General features: G+C 44.2%; 1 long non-coding RNA gene across 1 annotated transcript in view; it reads left to right on the top strand.

Annotated features, from left to right (window-relative positions):
- The first annotated feature begins 7,659 nt into the window (after positions 1–7,659).
- LOC120751907 (uncharacterized) overlaps positions 7,660–8,532 on the top strand; it is a 35,749-nt gene continuing 34,876 nt past the window's right edge. The window contains exon 1 of the long non-coding RNA XR_005700551.2: positions 7,660–7,780. This is a non-coding gene — a long non-coding RNA (uncharacterized LOC120751907). The remainder of the gene's footprint in view (positions 7,781–8,532) is intronic.

Here is an 8,532-nt window from a genome sequence, read left to right as displayed (position 1 = left end):
AGGGGAGGATAGTCTTGTTTGTCTCCTAAGCTCCTGGTGAGTTTGACATCCTGCGTTTTCTTCATGTTAAACTTACAGAGGTTTAATTTTTTAAAATTCCCTTCTCTCATGCAAATACAGACTTTCTGTGTTGAGAAGTTTATTTGCAGTTTCAAGGTACATACAGTTTGAAAACTGATTTTGACTAATTGAATTATTCTCACAAACATGCAATATGCCAGCATGTTCTTATCTCCTGGCAGCAGTCCACCACTGCCTGATACACACACCATACTCTCCATAAGTAGAAGAATTAATTTGGAAATTGCATATTGCCCCTCCAGCACAAGGAACATGTCATACTAGAAGAAAGAACATGCTTTACAGACTGCATTGCCAAACTGTACAGTTCCTTGCCAGCAGATACCCTAGATACTAAAATTGAAGATGCAAAATGGTTGTAGATTATTTGTATATAAAGGTAGCAGATCTGATACTGCTGAGTGCTTAAGGCTGACAGGTGCTGTGTCTGTGCTTCCCCAGCAGTGCACTTTTGTCTGTATGTTATATTACTGGTGCATGTCAAGAGCTGCACCTTCTGGTCAGGCTCAGTACAGCCATTTTCACATCATCTCAGGCCGTGCATCTGGGTGATGCTGATGAACAAATTCTCAGCTGTGGAAACAATCTTGTACTCTTCCTTAAGGATCCTGTGCCAGGCACTGGCAAAAATAAGTTACAAGTGAGAGGGACAAGCGTGAAAAATTCCAAGGTGTTTTCAGGATTAGCTGTGAAATTAACTGATTCTGGATGTCTCTCTAGCCAAGGAAGTACAGACAGTACCTGTGCACTTCACATTTTCATATTTGTCTGGCACAGCTGTAGGATAGGGAAACTTAACAGTGGACTCATACTTAATAACTATTTAAAAAGTCATGGAAAGCACATGTCTTTTTAGCTGATTTTGGCAGTCAAAATGATACATTTGTGGGACTGAGAGCCACAATCCTTCATATGCAGACAATGTTGTATATCTCATATGCTGTCTACAGCATCGTTGCTAATACTTTTTGTTACATAGCCACTCCTTCTAAAGTTAGGAGCATATATGAAAAGTTTCCTTTTTTTTTTTTTTTTTTTTTTTTTTTTAATAAAAATTTGGTTGAAGATTATATGATGGAAAGCTATTGTAGAGCTAGAATGCATATCTAATATTTTCAAAAAAACTTTTGAGGCAGTGCATATATAATAAACTATGGATTATTAAGAACCTCTTTGAGATCGTGGCAGGGGGTGGTGACCCAAAAAACCCTATTCTTGATCCAGAAGGCACTTGACTTTGAGACCAAGTTAAGAATCCACTAAATCAGCAGAAACTTGCAGGTTATTCTCTCTTTACCTGCATATAAACAGCAGCTGATTAAAAGTGAAGGAAAGAAGTGTAGACTGCTGATACTTATGCTTTAGCCTCATTAGTACTTAAAACATACAGACCTGGACTCAAGTAGGAAGCAGCATTCCCTCTTCCAGAGAGACTGTATCATGACTGAAGACTTGATGCAGCAACAACTGCCCTATTTATTTCTGGGCTGTGCCTATGCTGAACCAGTTGAGGCCTCCAAATGCTGCTGCAGCATAAACAGTAATGCCCATGTTGTTTTGGGGCTAAATCATGTTAGAATTTTCTAAGCTGGGGCTTGGGGCTCTAAAATTGGCTGTTGAGTGTTGGAAGCCATCTACTCTCCATTATGTACTAGAACAGGAGTTCTCTGAAACAACAGCCCAGCTTTGTATTACCAGTAGTCTCATGTAGCCACTGACCTAGCTGCAGACATGACATTGGAGGGAGTTTAAAATGATCATTTTACCTCTGAGGATCACCTGAGTTGTGTTCTGGTAGTAGAAGCTTCTGTTGCTCTTACTAACAGAAAATTTTTCTCCCTTAGTTTTATCGTGAGTGAGTTGCAGGACAAATGCTCGTGCCTTGGGCTCTCACTCTTAAATTCCCCATTTGTCCTCGCTAGCTAAAAATACTAAGGCTCATATAATGAAAAGTTATGGTTCCTTTCGTATTTCTTACACCACAAAGTTCTGTCTCTTTATGGAAATCACTGAGAGACAATGCCTTTTCAGCCTATTATTTTGCAAGAATGATAATTCTGATTTATTCTTTTCATCCCTACTTGTCCTCTGAGTAATGGAGAAGAAACAAAGAGAGAAAAGGATGCATGAGAAAAGAACACAATTTCCTATACAGGTTATTTACATACAAGTGGCTTTAGTGGTTATAAAAATACACAACTAACACAGGGCAGAAGTGTGCAAGAATTAATTAAAAAAAAAAAAAAAAAAGGACTATAAATAAATACTAGTTAGTGCTTGGTTGCATAACTATAACACTGCTTCGCAGATCGCCTGAATACCAAGAGGTGTCCAGCTGGGGATATTTTTTATAATTATCAGGTTGCAGAGGGTGAGCTGGGTTTTCTGAATAGCAATTCTTCATGTTTTCATGAGGTCTTAGACTGGCCAATCAAAAATTAGGGCAAAGAAACCCGATTCATCATTTTTGAAAGTTTTGGGCTAAGTAGATGGAATTGTTCCCTTAATTTCATAGCATCTGAACTGAAGCAATTCTGTGTTTCTGCTGTTCCAGTTCTCATCACTGGACTTTTTTTATGAGTCAAGAAGCTGGTGCAATTTATCCAAGTCCACCTGAATAAACAGAAGGGTGCAAGATCTATCTAAAGCTTTAAGAGTCAAAGTTTGGTCTGCCACTTACTGCCATCCATTCAAGTTTTTCATTTCCGGCATTATACAAGTCTCTGCAGGTTTATCCTCTCTTACTTTGTTCCTGAAATAGATCCTCTTGACAAGAGAAGTCAACAAATTAAGGCAAGCTTAAATGAAACAGATCCTATGTCCTCATGCCATGATACCCAAAATTATTTTCATTACATATTTGCCTAAAAGAAATTGCATGTGGTGCCGGAGGTCACACTCCCACTTGTCCCCACGTGTGGAGAAAAAATGTCACTGCACTATGTCCAAAATACTTGTCTCCAGAGTCCTGTCTCTTATCCAGTTCCTCCAGTTTTGAGAAAGCTGCTGACTCCCCACCACTCAGCAATAGCAGAAGGAATTACAGTTTTCCTTCCCCTTGGAGGCATTTGTCCCCGCTCCTAGAGCCCCTCTCCAGGTTGGTGCTTAGCACTGTCTCATTCTGCCAGTGCCTGTATCCCACTACAGGGTGTCCTTCCACAGGGATGTGCTCCACCAGTCACACCATTAACTGAGACTCACTTCACATGCCATGGGTAGGGCTCAGGAATATATATAATTGACACTCTTTGTTTCCATGGTAACTTAGATGCTTCAGAATGGAAAAGACGAGCCAGGAACAAGGGGAGAGTGCAGGGAGGTAACAGCACTTCAGTCACATGTATTTGAGTGCTATTCTGCAATGCCAGAAATCCCAGCTATGCCAGACGATTGTGCTATGGTGATGTCGTTGTAGGACATGAAAGACAAGAGACTAAATATTTCAGAAGGCAAAGAGTATAGAAAAGGCTTTGTTGTCTAACTCTTACTACATTTTATAAGGTGTTCTGATACAGACTTGGCATGATTGGTGAATAGGGATGACACCGCTCTTCTCCCATTGGTGAAACTAGAGAAACAGCAAAACACCACGTGAAGAAAGGTTGTTTTGAGAAAGGATAGTAGTTTGCCAAGATTGTTTTGAGAAGAGGCTTTCTCGAGAGCTTTTTCCTTGGGAAAAAGTTAGCAACTACTAACAGTTTTCCTTGGGAAAAAGCAGCGGCTAGCAGGCTAAAATCTCTTCAGACCCAGAAATATCAGGCCTACAGGATGGTACTCCAATGATACTATGATTTCCATATTTACCCATCCCATATTTGATTTGGCTATTTATTTTTTGTAGTCCTGGAATTTTTTTGAAGGTTACTTTCTACACCAGGTATTAGGCAAACAGCAGTGGCATCGGTGTGACTGCTATATGTCTTCTAAGTACAATATAGAGATCGATGACATGAATGCTTTGAAAGCTATGCCATGCTTTTTAGAAACACAGGGATTTATGTATGAAACCCACATGGCAGTACAACTTGGATCAAACAAGATAAGCATTACTCCACCTTTTCAAGTGTTTATCTTTGTAAAGTTGAAAAGCACTTTGATCTCATTTCATTAATTGACAGTAATTGTTGCTCTCACAAGTTTAATACCTAGTCATGTAGTGTATGCATTCATTTCACTGTTGAAAGCTTGCTTTGTTTCTGTATCACTTAAGTGACAATTGGGTGGCAAACTTCCTGGGAAGACTAATATTGCACTGAGTGAGAGAACTGGTAGCTTGTCAGTATTTCAATCTCAACAATGACCAAGGCGCTTATACTTGCAGAAATGACAAGTCTCATCACCACCACCACCTAATAGTCATCATCATCTTTATCAAGAGGTCTCCCCAGGGTAAGGTGTCAAGGAAGCTCTCCTGTCCGACCATCCAGGAGGTGTCCTAGCAGTCACATATGCACCACCTGAGCTGGGACCGAAGCCCTTTCACAGCTACACACCCCACCAGGTTTCCTCACCTCCTTAGCGGCTCAGCCCCTGATTTCCTATAGCGGAGTCTCAGACGTCCCCATTCTTAAAATAATTTAATTTCGGTGCAAAAACTAAATAACAATAAAATAGCTCGAGCTGGTGCCTCTGAGGAGGAAGCACGAACAAAGGAAACCCTGGACTTCTATCCCTTGAGAGTCTTAGCGCGTCAAGGGAAGGGATCGGGGCTCCCGCCGCATCTGAGGGTCCTGTCCCGCCGTCGGCGCCACAGGTGCCCCGGTCCTTTGTTACGCAGGGGGTCGGCACTTCACGGCCCCTTGCCTGAGGCTCTCGCAGTTTGCAAACCGAGCTACCCGCACTGAATGTATTCCTCGATAGTAAAGAAGCCAAAATATTTCGTACCTAGTCCTTAGATTTCACCGACGATTTCCTCTGCTTGTGATTTTCGCCTGTTTCCATCAGTTCCAGTCTCTGCATACATCGTACCAGAGCCATTAGGACGAGTATTCTCATACTAATTTATCTTTCTGAGGGAGTTGATTGCGATGCTGTCAATCAGTTCAGCAGTGTCCTTTCTGGACAGAGAGTGTGACTACCGGGAAGAGTCCACATTTCAAATTACCGTGTTGTGTTTTTATCTTGTCCTCCTTTCCCAGGAATAACAGTGGGCTTGAGAAACCCACTACTTGTTGATCATAGCGTGCTTAGGAAGGAGGGAGAAACGGACCTAAGGAAGACTGAGCAATTAACCTGATTCACCTGCTAATCTCCTTGAAGCTGATCTACAATTGAAGAGAAAACCGCAACTGCTCGTGCAACTGCTCCTCTCAGTTGACATGCTTAAAAAAAGTTCACACGAATGCCTCCATTACACAGCAGATCGACTGTTAAGTATTTTTTCTACACTGAAGCTGCTCTTCCTAGTAAATTGGTAGGTAGTAGCTTAACCTAGCGACCACAAGGTTTGGCTAATAGATGTCAGTCCAGCTGCATCAGAAAAGATGGAGACAATTCTTGCACTGTTGCTCTGTGTTAAGAGCATCGAAGAATGAAAAGAACTCTCAGAGGATTTACAGCCCTTGCCACACACTGAGTCACAGCACTGAGGATTCAATAACAGGAGCCCTCCAGGTCCTTGAAATGCTTCTTTCAATGAGCATCCACTCCATCACACCAAGGCTAAGCGTAAACAAACTTTTCTGTCCATATACTTGTCTCGGCCACATATTGTGTTTTCCCGATAATGCCACAACAAGCTCTGAAGGAGAAAGCACTACAGCTATTCCTTGCACTGTTTTAGCGTTGGGGATCAAATTAACATCCCTGAGGATGGGACAGCTTAATAAGACTTCAGAGGGCTTGTCTGAGGGCTCTTTTTAAAAACAAGAAAATAAATTGGTATCTGTGCGGTTGTGCAATGAACACCGACATGGAAGAGGTGGAGGGAAGGATGGAGCCGAGAGGCAATGAGTGGGGCCTCGCTCCATTTTGGGAGGCGCATGAGACATTCAGGCAGGTGGCAGCAGATTCGGCTCTCGGGCGCTGCCGCCCACCTTTCCCGAGGCAGCCCGAGCACAGCCTGTTGTTCCCTGCACGGCGGGGCAGGTGCGAGGGAGGACGGGCTGACCGAGCGGCGCTGCCCGAGCGGTGCCGGCCGCGATGGGGGCGCGGGGGCGGCCCCGGGAGCACCGCACGCGGCGCTTTTCCGCCGCTCCCCGTCCTCCGCCTGCGCCGCCCGGGGGCGGAGGGCCGGGGCCGCGCAATTGCGGGCCGGGAGCTACCGGTGCGCTGCGTGCCAGGCACCGTTCCGTGGCGATCTCGCCCGTGACTGGGGAAGAAGGCGGGCGCAGGGCCCCCGCGCCGCGCCGTAGCCCGCGGCAGTACCTCGTACCGCGGCCGCTCCGCCGGAGGCCGGCAGTACCGCCGGGCCCCCGCAGAGGGCAGGGCCGCCCCGCGGCTGCGGCCGCGCTCCCTCCCCGCGCCGGGCCCGGCTCAGTGCCGGCCTCCCCGAGGGCAGCGAGCCCGGCCGGGACGAGGCTGTGGCCGGGCTGAGCCGAGGCTGTGCCCCGGCGAGCCGTAAGTGGCCCACTGGCGTGAGCCGTGAGCACCGCGGCCCGAACGGCCGCGCTTGTGCCCGTGCTCATCCTCCTCAGGTGGGCTCGTCACGGCAGTGGTCGGGCGTAGCAGGATAGGTCCGTTTTGAAGAAGCCTGCTAAACAGATTTTCATTCCAACAGTTTACAGTGAAGAGATGAAAAGCGATTTAAATTTCATTTTAGAGTTACATGAAAGCAGTATCGCTTTAATAATTATTTTTTAATTTGATAATTATTCTTGGTAATTAAGATATGAAATATTCATTAGGACCTACATTACACTCTAGGGGTAGAAGGAAGACGTGAAAGAATAGGATGCTATCAGATGACCTTTGTGGTGGCTCATTTCCTTCCACTGTGAAAATAGTAAAACTTCCTAAAGCCAAAAGCAAGGGGAAAAGAAGTTTGAACTATTTCAGTGAGTATTTATAACCACTCTCTTAGAGGACCAGACCTTCTCTAACCCGGTGTTGTTGTAACTATGCAGTTCTAACAGGAGAGCGAGACTTCACGTGACCCCATAGTCAGAGGTCTGAGTGACTTTGACATTGTGGGGTCCCCGCTTCACCTCTCTCCTGCAAGAAAATGTTACTAGTGGAGATCAAGACAGCCAAAAAGAAAGATTAGACAGTATTCCTGTTTCAGTTCGGGTAGAGCAGGGACTAGAGGTAAAATTCTCCTCCGTCATGGTAAGTAACCTATGAACATATTGTCTTTTTCATAAGCTTTTAGTCATTGTTGAATTCACTCTCATTTGCCAGGAAAGTTAAGTCTTGAAATAGACACCTTAACACAAGGTCTGACAGCTGTTGGAGAACAGCAATCATTGCTAATGTCACACCTGTGCAAGATAACCCTGAAAGAGCGCTAGACGTGACTCCGGGGTGCCTGGACTGTATCAGCATGTGCCGCAGGTGCAAACTGTGGGGGAATTATGGCTCTTTGCAGCTCAGTCCTTTCTTTTAAAAGAGTGAGAACCTAGAGTCTCCTCTTCCCATTCCCTTTGATGTGGGTTTTGGAAGAATTTGGAGGCAGCAGCTCTGGACTGCAAAAGGAGGCTTGCTTACAGAACCAACGGTCTCTTGATGGACACCTTTGAGTGGGACATATACATATATATGTGTATGTGTGTATATATATATATATATATAGTTTTCATGTTAGTTCTGGTCCTGTGATTGACCCCTCTTATGGGACAATTTTATTTGTTGCTTTTCAAAGCTTGGCTAAAAACCATGGCATAAGGTAACGGTAATGTCAGATTTTAGTGGGGTTTTTTTGTAAGCCGCCACAGCATAGAATGGGGGGGTGAGCCAGGTGGCAACTTTAGCTCTTATCTTTTATACTTGGATGCAGTTAAGTACTTAATGGTCTTGGAGTTTTAGCATGGATTCATGCACTTGTTTTCAGTAGTTGGAAGTTCAGGTCAGGCTATGCTTTGTAAGTTAGAGGAGTTAGTAATGTGATAGGAAAAGAAATACCAAGATTAGGGCCAGATGACCTTCAAGCTAATTCAACAGGATGTGGAATTGTGATTGGAATTGTTATTTGTGGCCACAGTGTTGATTGGATTCTGAATTGTTTTGACTATCTTGTTTGTGTCTTTAAACAATAATAAAATTTCTTATCAGCCTCTGGTCAGTAGGAGTGGAAATAAGAAGTAAAGGCAACAATGAGGTTTTAAAGCCTCTGACTCACTAGCTGCTACCCTTTTAGGCTTCAGTGCACAGCAGAACATATTCCTCAGAGACAAATCACCTTTTTCTTCTTTTGTAGCTGTTTCAATTTGACAAGAGTTCTTCTGAGACTGTGTTTACATGTGAAACTGCCGTAGTTCAGGAAGGGAGAGGAAGTTTTTTGTTAATTTCTAAAGG

Source organism: Hirundo rustica, chromosome 4, assembly GCF_015227805.2.
Source record: "Hirundo rustica isolate bHirRus1 chromosome 4, bHirRus1.pri.v3, whole genome shotgun sequence".
NCBI lineage: Eukaryota > Metazoa > Chordata > Aves > Passeriformes > Hirundinidae > Hirundo > Hirundo rustica.
This window is presented reverse-complemented; position numbering and strand designations above follow the sequence as displayed.